Source organism: Lynx rufus, unplaced genomic scaffold (genome assembly GCF_022079265.1).
Source record: "Lynx rufus isolate CCGP_SWC_20201006 ecotype Redwood Valley unplaced genomic scaffold, mLynRuf1.p SCAF_12, whole genome shotgun sequence".
NCBI classification, from domain to species: Eukaryota; Metazoa; Chordata; class Mammalia; order Carnivora; family Felidae; genus Lynx; species Lynx rufus.
The window spans coordinates 1975960-1990831 of record NW_025814826.1 but is presented as its reverse complement, the minus strand read 5'-3'; positions in this window follow the sequence as shown (position 1 = coordinate 1990831).

Here is a 14872-nt window from a genome sequence, read left to right as displayed (position 1 = left end):
ATCCAGGGGCACCTTCATGGTTGTGCTGGTCCGTTGGAGAAGACAATCCATTCCCCATACTGTGTGGCTGGCCTGTGCCTGCTCTGACCTTAGCTACCTGGGGGACACTGGACATTCCCACAGCCCTTTCTTCCACATAGGTCCCAGCCCCTTAGGGACAGTGACCATGACATTAGAGGTAACATAACTTGCCCAAAGTCCCTAGTCTATAGGTGAAGCGAGGGGAAAACATCAACAGGTGCAGCCATAGAAACCCCTGTGCCTGCCAGCTTCTGCCCTGAGCACTGGAAGGAGTGGGGGAGGACCCAGGCAGGCATAAGAAATATCACACGGAGGGCTATAACTGTGGTGTGGGGAGCAGGCCCATTGCTGTTTGGCTGGAAGAGTGGGATCTGACAGGGGCAGGAACCCCAGCCCCACTGCCAAGAGCCTCTTTCCTGGGGCTGTTCACTCCCAGGAGACAGCTCAGCGGGGCCTGGAGAACCAGTGTGTGTGAGGGCCCAGCAGCATTCACACAGGCCTCTAGAAATCCTGCCAACCAGGGAGGGTATCAGCGGGTGGGGGAGGGGGGGAGCTGCACAGAGGTCCCTTCCATGTGGAGGCAGGTACAGGATTTATTTGGCTCCAGGGACCCAGGATTTGGGTGAGGAGAGGAGGAGAGAACTTGCTCCAAGGAGCACCTCCCACCTCACTTCTTCAGACGGTCCCAGGAGCACTTGCAGGAGCTGGAGAGGAAACGTTCTCTGCGATGCCCACCCAGGGAGCACCCTTTCACCCAGGGACAAAGCTGAAGGTAGCCCATACAGGTGCTGCTCTGTGACCTGAAGGTGCAGAGGGAGAGGGTCCCCGGGTCCCCAGCACCCAGCTCACATAAGAGCACTTTGTCTCCGTTTCAAGTGTGCATGCCAGAATATGCCTCATCAGACCACCTCTGTCACAGATCACACCAAATCCGGCCCAGTAAACTGCCCCTGCTCAAGTCCCAAGACGTGTGAACCTACCATAACTTAGGCTTTGATGCTTGGCAGAGGCAGAGCAGAAGAGAGCAGGTCTTAGCGGAAAGAGAGACTTTAAATAACAAAGCAAGAAAAGACTGAGAACAGTACACCCTAAGCCAACAGACATAACAGCTCTTATTCCTACAGCATTAAAATATGAGAAGGACGCACATTTCCTTTTCTCTCTGATTTCATACCCACCTCCCTCAGTCTCCAACGCTGCAGGTATAACCTGACAGCTCCCAGAAACCATTTCCTGATACACCTGAGGGCTGTTCCCTACCTAGGGGTTCTTCATCCTCGCTACTCGAATCATATCTTCAATGGACAATCCAATCTTTACAGACAAAACCTGAGCAAGCAGGGTACTAGAGAGAGGGTCTCCCCTGTTCCTGCTGCTCCATCTGAGGCCATGCTGGCCCACCCAGCATCGGATGTCCTTCCTCTGGGTCCTCAGACCTTCCCTGGGCTCGGTGGAGTCAGAGTCGTTCGATGAGACATTGACCACACTTGCAAACCTTCAAATGAGAGAAAGGATCCACCTTCACCTCTGTGTCTATCAATCCCTGACCCAAAACATGACACTGTTTTCCCCAAAGCAAGCCCCACTGAAGGAGCAGGGGAAGCCCAGCCGTGCACATCCTGCCCTCACACCTTCACACCATCAGCCGCCTTGTGTGGAGCCTTCCCCAATGGCCAGTTGAGCACCGTCAGTGGCCAGGCGTCTGCTCGGCTCCCAAGCTGACTCAGAAGCCAGGACGTCCCAAACCAACCTTCATACGATGGCTCTACCAAGAATTAGGTTCCCTTCCACTGGCCAACCCTGGCTGAGCAGCTAATGTGAATCAACTGGGAACGTGGCCAGTTGGGCTGGTGCTTTGGTGGTTTATTGAATGAAGTCTGGGACTCTCAGTGTTTCACTGACTGTTGGTCTGAATAACCGTCCAAGCAGTCTGGGCTAAGGCCCGCCTGACAGCAGGGAGGGGTTGTACTGGCTCTGAGGGGGCACCTTCCCTGCTTCTTCCTTTCTCCCCAAAATCCAGGCTCTAGGACTCCTCATCCATCCCTAGACCCTGCAGGGACAGGGGACAGAGTCCCATCTCCTTTTAGACGGTCCACTCCTTACCCACAGCCTGTGACCCCACTCCAGGATTTCCCGAAGGATCCTTAGACCCTCATGACCTCTGCTACCAAATGTTTATTTCATGAACCTGAAGGAACTGTTCCTTCTCACCACTCTCCCAGGCAGACAAGGCCAGGAGAGAATGCTGCTTTGTTCTGGATTCTTTTGGCAGAAGGCAGAGGGGAAGGGCTGTGGGCAGGGGTGTGAGAGAGGGCAAGGGGGTGGTAGGGAAAGGGGAAGGGACAGCATTCTTGAACATTCCTGCAGAGACCAGCAGAGCCAGAAACCCAAGGAAGGACATGGTGTCCAGAGGAATGCAGGCCCAACTGCTGATGGGCGGCCCAGAGCCATGGAGATGCCCAGCTGCGCCCTGCACAGAGCCCTCTCCTGCCCGGGCATCCTGAGCGCTGGGGACGTGGGGGCAGCGGAGGCAGTGCCCGTAGCCGGACACAGTACAGATGGAGCAGAACAGGGAAGATGGGCCTCTGAGCCCACGGACCCGGAGACCCAGCATCTGGGGAGGCCAGGAGGGAGGGAGGCAGGGAGAAGGCTGTTCCGGCACTGGCCCTGAGTCTTGGGTCCTGTTAAGGGGACCTTGTCTAACCTCCTGTGCTGAGGCCACCAGTTCATGCGGGTCACATTCCTGGCTTCTGTGCCAACCTCTGTCCCAGCCTCTGAAACTTTCTCTTCCAAATGTCAGTCCCTTCCACTAGATGCTGCTCTACCATCCCTTACAACACCCCCATTTTGGATTCCTAGGTCCTCGTGTGGACGAGGCACGGAGGTGATCTGGGGAGTCCTCCCCATTCCCTGCAAGGTGAGTGGAGATCTGAGTGTTTGCCTGGGCTCCTTGACATCAAGGTGACAATATTAACTCCCAGAGCTAGAGCTGGAAAGGCACTCAGCCTGAGTCAGGCTCTTTTCATCCGTCAGCTTCTTAACCACCCCCAGGCCCCTTGAAGTTAGTTCCTGCCCTACATTCCAGGAAACTGAACCTCAGAGAGGTGACGCAACCTGCCCAGAGTCACACGGCATGTGAGTGGACAGGCTGTGATTCGAACTGAGGTTCCTAGATTCCAAACACCAGATACTGAACCACTTTTCTGTCCCATTGTCTAAGGCAGTGGCTAATGATTGAGTACCTTCTATGTGCTGGACAGCAGCCAAAGCTTAGAGAACAGAGATAAATAAGACAGACTCACTGTGTCCCCTCTCCTGGGAACCTAGCCCCCACATGTCCCCAGCATCTAGCACAGAGCTTGGCACAGACTGAGGCCTCAGTCAGTGACTGATAAATGAACGGGTATTGGTTATACAATAAGCACTTAAGTCTGAAGACTTTTTGTGGTCCATCCCAGGGAAAGTGCAGGACAGACGATGTCCTGGGACCTCACGTTTTTCCCATCCAGGCATCTGTCTGGGTCCTCAGGCATCTGTTTGGGTCTGCTGGCTTAGCCCCACTGGACCATCCCAAAGGCTCCTCCCGGTCCTGGAGTGCCACTCTCTGTAAAGCAGTGGTTTCGGATGACTTTCCGAGTGGCACATGCTTCTTCATTTTTCCCAGTGTTTCTCGATTTCTTGGGAGCCTTAAACAGTATAGAGAATATGGTGAATTCTGTAGATGCCTCCCCCTGAAAAGCACATGTCACCCTGTAGTTTACATCCAGTTTCAGGGGCTTCCTAGACCCTAAGTTAAGAATCTCAGCTGCAGAGGATCTTGAAGACCACAGATATTCAAAACCAACAGAACCGCATCTCAAAGGGTGGCATGGATTCAATCAGCAAATTCGTATCAAATTCCCGCCATGCGCTGTGCATCATGATGGGTTCTGCGGACCTCAGGGGACAGCTGCAGCATCCAGGGGAGTCAGGAGGCAGCTCCTGGGAAGCAGGAATCCAGTCAGCAGCCTCTGGGCTCCCAGGCCACACCTACAGAGTGAACTCCAGTGGCTTCCGTAGATTCCCACATCCCTGAGGCGCCTGTGACTTTTCTCCCTCCTGGTCCCTCTCCATTAGAGTCCTCGGGAGCAGTCTTATCCAAAGGTGAAGGTGGATGATTCTGAATGTAGGCACTGTCTTTAGTGCTTCTGCTCCAGAGTATATCCCACAGGTGTGCAAGTTCAGCTGCCAACTTAGTGTTACAAGTTCAAAGCCACCCTCATCCTGACTTCCTCAACAAAATGTCAAGAACCTCTTCCTCTCCTTTTTGCTGCTAACAATAATAATGACAACCACCAATAATAACAAAAGATTTAGCCATTCATTGGGCACATGTGTATTGCCCCTTTGGGGGCACCTAGGACTATGGGGTGAACAAGATCCCAGGTGCCCAGGTGGCTGAGGGGTAGGGGTGGGGACAGGATGAGTTGATGCCTGGCCACAAGTGCCAATCCACATTTCACAGGGTCTGAAACTGCCAGAATTTTGAAGACCACTTTGAGGAAAAAATTAAAACTGCAAAAACAAATTTCGGTTCAAAAGTGGCAAACTAGAGCATTAAGAAAAAGTCTAAATATTGGCGACATTGGAAAACCCAGAAAATAATGCTTTTCTGTATTGCCTGCCAAACGTACACTTCTCCTTTTTTTTTATTTAAAAAAATTTACTTTGATGCCATGGTTTTTGATTGCTTCTCCATAGGGCAATGCTTTTTCTAATATGTTCTAAAGAACAAGTAAGCTAGGATTGCAGTCTTTCTTCTAACATAGAAGATACCAACTTGTTCTTTCTTAGTTTAGAAAACAATGTCAGTGTTGGGGTGCCCGGGTGGCTCAGTCAGTTAAGCATTCGACTCCTGATTTCGGCTCAGGTCATTATCTCACAGTTTGGTCAGATCAAGCCCCAAGTTGGGCTCTGCACTGACCCTGCGGAGACTGCTTGGGATTCCCTGTCTCTCTCTCTCTGTCTGTCTCTGCCCCTCCACTGCTAGTGCTCTGTCTCTCTCAAAATATATAAACTGAAAAACAAACAATGTCAGTGTCGCATATCATCATTTGTAACAGCATCTACGTTTTTGAGATTGTTGTCAAATTTGGGAAGGACTTTCCTGAACTTCTATCATTATGTGATAAGGTCCATGATCTGAGCATTTTGAGTGTTCTTTGTGAACTGATTAACTGTTAATACTCTTTGAGGTACTCACATTCAGTAACTAATTGGTCATCAATGTAAATTTGTAAAGAATTTTCTATTATCTTGATTTTGTGTGAACCCAGTCAGTCAGAACTTTTTCTATTCCTTCAATAGGTTAATATTTACTCCACTTTCTTAATTTGATTGTCAAATAATCCAAGAGCCTAATCTTTTATTCTATTTGAAAGTTATCTCTTCCTCTTCATGAATAGTGACTTTTGATATGAAAAAACTTTGTGTTAGAATCCTCATTGTTTGGTGCATTGATAACGATATATGCTGCACTATTGAGTTTATTCCAGTAGGAATGGATACCAGCATAATTCTGTTGGCTCAATATGTCCTAACTGAGCACTCCAACTTGTTCATTAAGGAAAAAGTTCAATCCTGAGTATTTGGGGCATGAAAACTGTGGCAAAAAGTATTGGATAGGAAATGTTTTCCCTTGGTGATTAAGGACACACACACACACACACACTACATATCCATTTTCCCCATCATTTCCTAAAAGGGAGGCCATCTTAATACACAGAGTAAGAAGGACATAACTTTAGAAAAAACGAACCATAGCCCTTTCCAGGCAGGGACAGTTTGTAACTTGTAACACTAGTTTATGGATTTCAGTCTTGTTCCATTACCTCCTGGCTGTGTGACCTTGGGTAAGTAGCCTGGCCTCTCTGTGCCTCACTGCCTGCTCCAGGTCCTTGGGAGGGTGAAGCAATCTAATCAGCCACAAGCTTAAACCACTGCAGCTGGCAGTTGCCTTTGTTGTCATTTACGGGCAACAGTGCCACTCAGTGTCCTTTCATTCAGGCTTCAGACAGGCCGCTCCTGCGCAGCAAAAATGAGTGGGAACCTTGTGCATCTGCCAAGGCTGAGGCCCAAGCAGAGGGAAAAGCCATAAATGTTCACGGAATCTGGAATGAAGTTGGACCTTCCCCTCACACTCAAGGCAGAAGTTAATTCAGGGGCCCCTGGGTGACTCAGTGGATTAAACATCCGACTCTTGATTTTGGCTCAGGTCATCAGCCCCACACAGCACGGAGCCTGCTTGGGATTCTCTCTCTCTCTCTCTCTCTCTGCCCCACCCGCACTGGCAACTCCCCCCACCAAAATAAATAAATAAATTTTAAAAAGGATTAAGATGGTAAATTTCATATTCTGCGTATTTTAGCACAATTTAAAAAAATGAATACAGCAGTACCACAAAAGACAACACAAAGTTAAAAGTTAAGACACAGATTTTAAGAAAAAACATTTGTAACTCATATGCAAATAAACCTACAGACTATATAAATAACATTTCTCTATAAATAGGAAATGATTAAAGATCAAGTGACAGAAGAATAAAATACAAATGGCTATTAAATATATGCAAATATATGCAATCTCACTAATGATTTGAGAAAAAGAAGTTAAAAGGAAAAATTATTTCTCAATCACCAAATTGACTAATTATGATTGATCATATTCTCTGCAATCAAAGCTGTGGGTAAATAGGAATTCTCATATACTGATGGTGGTACCCTAAATCTGTGACTTCTTTTTGGAATGTCAATCTTTCATTTTTACCAAAATATTAAATATCCACACCTTTTCCTTAGTATTCTATTTCTAAGATCAATCATTGAAGAAAAAAATATAGCTTATGTAACAACCAATGAATATATAGGTTATGTCCCATTCAGTATTATTGATAAAAGTACATAACTGATACCAATGTGTCTCTCAATAATAAATAAACGTTAAAAAATTAAGAATTAAAAAGAAGACATAATTATAGGTACAGCAGAGATAGAAAAGACAACAAATGGATCTTATCAACACATTTATGCCAATACATTTGAAAAATGTGTACCAAATGTACAAAGTCTTTGAAAAACACAAATTTCCCAAATGGATTCTTTTTTTATAATGTTTATTTTTGACAGGGCAGGAGGGGTAGACAGCGAGAGGGAGACACAGAATCTGAAGCAGGCTCCAGGTTCTGAGCTTTCAGCACAGAGCCTGACGTGGGGCTCGAACTCACAGACTGTGAGATCATGACCTGACCTGATGTTGGAGGCTTAACCCACTGCGCCACCCAGGCGCCCCCAAAACTGATACTTAGACAAATGTAACCTCAAAATAGTCTTATAGCTGTTGAATAAATGTAATCATAATTTAAAAGCTTTTTTTCTGTTTCTCTCTCTCTCTCTGTCTCTCTCTCTCTCTCTCTCACACACACACAGACACACACTCCCAGACACACACACACACACACACACACATACACACCAGTCCTTATTGGTATTATTGGCTAAATACCAAAATATCATTGGAGATGTCATTCTAATCTTATTGCAATATTTCCATGAGTGGTGAAAAGGGCTACTTTCCAATCCATTCGATGAGAACACTGTGATCTTAATACCAAAATCAGACAAAAACTAAGTAGAAGAAAGAAGGACTATAAGCCAGTCTTCCTGTGGATCACTGATAGAAAAAAGAAACAGGAGGAGAAGACATTGACCCAGTCTTCAAGTCAAAGAACCTAACGCAACCCAAACCAAACCAATTTAGTGTATGGTCGAAGATAACATACCCTGAAGTGCTAAAAACTGTTAATGGCTTTGAAAATTTTAGATAAACAAAGACTGGGGTGGGGGATGGCTGCTGGAGAAATTCTCATGAAGGAAGTAGGATAGGAAATAACCATTTCAATTAACAACTCAGGCAACAGATGTTGGTGAGGATGCAGAGAGGATTTCTTTTGCACTGCTGGTGGGAATGTAAACTGGTGCAGCCACTCTGCGAAACAGTATGGAGGTTCCTCAAAAAGTTAAAAATAGAACTACCCTACGACCCAGCAATTGCACTACTAGGTATTTATCCAAGGGATACAGGTATGCTGTTTCGAGGGGTCACATGCACCCCAATGTTTGTACCAGCGCTATCAACAATAGCCAAAGTATGGGAAGAGCCCAAATGTCCATTGATGGATGAATGGGTAAAGAAAATGTGGTATATATATACACACACACACACAACGGAGCATTACTCGGCAATCAAAAAGAATGAAATCTTGCCATTTGCAACTATGTGGATGGAACTAGAGGGTATTATGCTAAATGAAAATAGTCAGTCAGAGAAAGACAAATATCATATGACTTCACTCATATGAGGACTTTACGACACAGAACAATGAACACAAGGGAAGGAATGCAAAAATAATATAAAAACAGGCAGGGGGACAAAACATAAGAGACTCTTAAATATGGAGAACAAATAGGGGGTTACTGGAGGGCTTGTGGGGGATGGGCTAAATGGGTAAGGAGCATTAAGGAATCTACTCATGATCATTATTGCACTATATGCTAACTAACTTGGATGTAAATTTAAACAATTAAAAAAATTAAAATCTGGGTAAAAAAAGAAAGAAAGAACCGTTTCAGGGGCACCTGGGTGGCTCAGTCGGTTGAGCATCCATTGAGCATCTCGCTGTTGATTTTAGCTCAGGTTCTGATCACGGTGTGGAACAGAGGCCTGCGTCAGGCTCTGTGCTGAGCATGGAAGCTGCTTGAGATTCTCTCTCCCTCTGCCTCTCTCTCTCTCTCTAAAAACTGAAAAAAATAAAAATAAAAAAATAACTGTTTTAGAAATGTCTTTAAAAAGCAGTCTTTGTTTACTCTCCACAAGGAAGGAGAAATATGGTACTGCATGTGTGGGGAGCTTGGTATATGTCGGTAAAAGTGAAGAAATCTGCCTGGCTGGAAGAGAGGATGTATTAGGGGGCATATGGAAATAAAATAGGAGGAGAAGATGGGGTGCCTGGGTGGCTCATGCGGTTAAGCATCCCACTCTTGATCTTGCCTCAGGTCTTGAACTCAGGGTTGTGAGTTCAAGTCCCATGTTGAGCCTACTTAAAAAAAAAGATAGGAGGAGAAGATATGATTGTTTAATCACGATCAAACAAGATCAATTTGTTGAACACAGTTGGTGGCTATGGACGGAATGTTTGGAACGGTCAGCCCAACAGCTGACACACAGATCCATGTGATCGATGATGGATGGATAGACAGACTCATAGACACACAGATGCAGGGATGGAATTCATCTGTGACAACTTGTTGGGAAGGTAAAGTTATGAAGGTCACTCAGCCATAAATCTAACAGATTTGGCGAGCACCTGGGTGGCTCAGTAGGTTAAGCTTCCGACTTTGGCTCAGGTCACGATCTCACAGTTTGTGGGTTCAAGCCCCGCATTGATCTCTGTACTGACAGCTCGGAGCCTGGAGCCTGCTTCAGATTCTGTGTCTCCCTCTCTCTCTACTCCTACCCCACTCGTGCCCTGTCTCTCTCTCTCTCTCAAAAATAAGCAAACATTAAACAAAATTTAATCGATTTTCTCAGAGGCTGAATTTAGTGACATTGAAAGACACACCCCAAGCCAGGCACACAGAGTCCCTACATGAAAACTAATTGTGAACCGGATAGTATTTTCTTAAGGACCATCATCAGCTTCTTCCTGTCTTTTCTCTTCTGCATCTATATTGATTTATTCCTCTGAACTGTTCTGCAGAGCCCATCCGGCATGGGCGATACAGCTGCCCAGAGACCACAGTCAAGTACGTGAGTGATGGGCAAATGTTTACAGTTCTATAATGTGACCTCCTAAAAAGTCATTCTGAAATTTCCTGATCATTACTAGTGAGGTCACATGCATGATGAAAACGCTGCCATTCCTGTCCCCCCCACCCCCACCAAAGAAGATGTCCTAGCCTGCGACCTCACCCTCCTCCTATCCTTAGGAAGACTTCCCATTTTGTACAACTCCTTGGAGCATCTCTGCTTGCTAGCTGCGATGCTGCCGGATTTGTGGACTGCTTAATACAGTGAATTAGATCTCCAAATGTACTCCTTTGGATTTTGTTTTGTTATTTTTTTTTTAAATTGAGGTAGAGTCGGCATACAATGTTGTATTAGTTTCAGGTATACGACATAATGATTCAGCAATCCCGTACATCACACAGTGCTCCCCATGAATTTGATTTTGAACATCACCAATCAAGATGCCTACAGATCCAAGGTCTGTGGTCACATGATCTCGTGGGAAGGAGGATCCCACTGTGCTGCCTTTCCCAGTGTTTATGTGCAGTGCAGCTGGTTTGAGATGAAGGATACCCCCCAGGACACACACTTCCTCCCAGCATGAGACAGATTCAGAGTCTGAGGCTGTGGGTGAAAATCATTGCCAGTGAGGAGGGGTGGTCTTGACAAGTACATTACATTCTGGTTGTGTTTCATGAGCCATGGTGTAGCTTCTGGAGCCACGTCAGGAAAGTCCTGCCATGTGAGAACTCCCTCAGAGAGCTAAGTGTCTTGCTTTAGTTCAGTGGAGTGGGGGGATACAAAGTCCAGAACATTTGGCTCTACAATGGGGACAGGTGCTCAGGTTGCCCTACTACCAGTCCTCGAAGCAGAGACTAAATTTGCTTGCATCCTTGCAGAAACACCCCCCACTCTTAGCATATGTCATTTTATGGATGTGTTCTGTCTCACACATATTTCTAGGATGACCTTTCAATACCACTCGAGACCTAAGAATGTCTTTATGCCTCAATATAATGTGAGGTACTTTATGCCAATAGCATGCATGCCTAAGAGGTTGCCTCTATCCTTGGAATCAGGAAGTATTCTAATCCAAAAATGCAGCTGTCATCTGAGAGAGCTACACAGAATTCTCTCAGAAACTCCAGCCTGGTGGTGTCTGGGTGGCTCAGTCAGTTAAACATCTGACTGCAGCTCAGGTCATGATCTCATGGTTTGTGGGTTCGAGCCCTGCATCAGGTTCTGTGATGACAGTTTGGAGAGCTCCCTCTCTCTCTCTCAAAAATAAATAAATAAACTTAAAAAAAGAAACTCGAGCCTGGTGTGGGGGCTTAGTTGCTTACACTAGCATTTGAATCAGAGGGGCGATTTTCCACTGTCCTCTTGGAATAAAAAACTCTTCTTTCCTTATATTTAATTTTGGGAGAGTGAAAGTGGGGAAGGGGTAGAGAGAGATCCTTAGAGGATCTGAGGAAGGCTCCTCGCTGCCAGCAGTGAGCTCGATGTGGCACTTGAACTCAGGAACCACAACATCGTGACCTGAGCTGAAGTCGGACACTCAACCAACTAAGCCACGCAGGCACCCCCATAACTCTTGAATATTTACTGCATAGGTGGGCTCAGGCAAAGCAACGGGCTCCCATTTATTATGGGCAATTCAACTGGGCAGAGGATGGGCTTGCCAGTGTTCATCTAAGAGCTGGTGGTCGGACGCTCAACTGACTCAGCCACCCAGGCGCCCCTGACTTATAACTCTTATAAACAACCCCAATTGCCACAGAGTTGACCTGATTATCATTACCTTTCTGATGACATGCAGGAATCTGCCAGTGTTCTTTCTGGGCAAAAAAAAAAAAAAGTGGAGGGCAGTGGGAGAGAAGATGGTATTTAAGTTGGAAAACTGGGGATACACAGTCAAAAGCGGTAGACGACTAAATGCAATTTGGATATACAGTTGGTACATATACTGGATCTACACACACATTCTTGCATGAACTTATGTATGTATGGATTTATTCACCTGAAATGAGAAAACACAATCACACACCAAAATAAACCTAATGGAAGAGGCTGACAAAATGGAAGGTGAAAAAACTAAGGTGGTTCTTTAAGAAATCAAGATAGCAGCTAAGAGGCCAAACCAACAAGAAGCCTAATTAAGACAAAAAGAAAGCGCCGAGAATCTTTGCAAAGATAATGAAGAAAGGATCACAGAGAGGGAAAGGATGAGAAGAGGAATAATTAGCAGGCCTCTGCAAAGTAATGGAGAAACCTGGGTAAAAGGGATGGCTGTCTACACCACCTTGCATAAAATCACATCAAGTGCTCCCTCTCTGCTTCCTTCATGTTTCCCTCCCACACCTTGTTCCCACGCCTCTGCTTCCAGGAGATAGATCACATGCTACACGTCCCTGCCCAAATAAATAAATAACCACGAAAGAACACACATCCATTTCTGGAGGTGATGAATATGTTTAGCACCTTCGTTATAGTGATGGTATTACAGGTGAGTGAATAGGGGAAAATTCATCAAGATATATACAATCAATGTGTGCAATTTGTTGTAAAAAGAGGGAGACAGAGAACATCACGTTAATGCAGCAAGTGTTAACAGTTGGCGAATCGCAGTTAACAACTAATGAATTCAGTTGATCAATATATCAAGATGCTTTGTGCTGTGCTTGAATTCCTCTGCCCACCACCCCCACAGGTTTCAAATTGTATCAAAATTAAGAGGCCTAGAAGCTGTGAAGAAAGCATTTGTGCATTCCTACTTAGCGATGCACAATGTACTCTGTCAACTGAGAGAAGAGGAAGAGCTGAAATAAAAACAAATTTATTTGGGGTCTCAGAATTGCAGTTTGGGAAAGACACATTTGGGCAGCAACCAAAAGAGTGCCTCTACCCTCCTCACCCCCATCCAGGGAATGAAAGTAAAAGGTTTTTGAAGACAAAAGGGAATGCTTGTATATGCCATTTACTAAGAATTCTGATGACCAAGATTGGTGTTGGTGGCAGGAAACTAAACTTGGTGACCATACCTGGTTTCTAAGGCTATCACTAAGCGGGGTCTCTCACTATAGTAAGCTGCAGGTATTTGGGCCGAGTCCCTGGAAGAGTTGCAGTATGGCCCTGTTCCAACATTTGTGGTTCTCCTACCAGTGAGGATGTGCATAAGGCCCATCTCCTTACTGGCCTCTGGCTCCATTTGAAAACCTGTTGACATAAGTGACTATTTCATTTCACCTTTCACAATGTAATATGTTAAAGAAGATAATGTTAAGAAGCCAAAAGTGAAGTTTGGGCTTATGTCCGTGTTGTATTGAAAGCAGGTAACCCAAACCCTAAAGCCCTTAATGCATTGGCTGGCACACAGCAGGTCCTCAGTATATGGTTCTAATATATAGGGGGTGTTTTGGCTACCAAGCAACCACTTCACATTCTCTGGGCTCCCCAGGGACTCTCACTGGAGACAGCGGGGTGGTGGGATTGTGGCTGATACTCCCCTTGCCCAGCAAGAAGCCGGCGTAGTTCTCAGGCCAGGAGGATGCTCCCTCCTTGGAACGGGAACCTCCAACACCTGGAGCTCCTTCCACCTGAGTGGTGGCACCCTAACCACTCTGTCCTTGCCAGGCGACTATTCCCCAGGTTCTCTCTTTCTGGAGCTACCCTGCTTTCAACCCAGTCCTCCAGGCCCCCCTTGGACTCTGGTAATGCCCATTATCCTTCCAGCTTATTTTCTTTTCCCTAGACTAGTCAAAATCATCTTCTCTGGCTTATGGCACTGACAAATGGAGAAAAGGGACTCTGAATCTCCTCAGCAAAAGGGCTGCTCTGAGCTGTCTCCAGTCCTAGTGACTGGAGGGATGAAACCCGGGGGGCTCTTGAGGGCAGAATGCAAGTCCTTTAAGTGGACTTCAAGGCCTTAACAGGACCTTGGAAGACTGCCAATCCTTCTTGTTCATGCCACTCTAGCCCCCTGGCCTCCTAGCTATTTGTCACACTCAGTGGCACACTCCTACCTCAGGGCCTTTGCACTTGCTGTTCCCTTTGCCTGGAATTCTCTTCCTCCAGAAATCCCCCAATCTACTCTTCTCTTCTTTGCTCAAATGGCATCTCCTCATGGGGTCTCCCTCAAGCACTCTACTTCAAAAATACAAACTCCACCTGTCTCCTTTGCCTACTTCAGTTTTCTCCAGAAACTTCCAACATACCACATCATCTGTTAATTTATTTTTCTGTCTACCTCTTACACCCTGTGAGGGCAGGCTTTTGCCCATCTTGCTCACTTCCGTATCATCAGTACAGTAACCTGGCATGTGGTAGGTGTCAATAAACGTTTGTAAACCCGAGTTGCCGTCTGGGTGGATGCGGTCAGGAACTTGGTGGAATGAGCGTTGGTCGCAAAGAGTCTTGGAGATCCTGGCTGACAAGTGCCCTATTGGGGTCCTTGAAGGATTCCTCTCTGCCACTCTCCCAGTGACCTGCGTGTGGTGGAGGGAGCCACGTAAGGTCTGGCCAATCTGGGTGGAGAGCCACTGTATCTTGAAAGACTCTAAAAATAATAATAATAATAATGGCAGCTTTTATGGTTGCTGGTCTTTTTCCTAGGTCTCTGTTAAGTGCTTTATATTCACTATCTCTTTTATGTCTGGTATCATTCCGATGAAGTTGTCCTATTACATCCATTTTATACATATACATATATTTTAATGTTTACTTATTTTAGAGACAGAGCACAAGTGGAGTCCGGGCAGAAACAGAGGGAGACAGAATCGGAAACAGGTTCCAGGCTCTGAGCAGTCAGCACAGAGCCTGACGCGGGGCTCGAACCCACGAACCATGAGATCATGACCTGAGCCAAAGTCGGACACTCCACCGACTGAGCGACCCAGGCGCCCCTATTACATCCATTTGAAAGATGAGAACCCTGAGGCTTGGAGCTTGTCAAGAACAGGCCCCACCTCCTCAGGCCACTTCCCTGCAGCCTGGCAAGGAGCAGATCTGGGAATGAAGGATGCATTTCCGC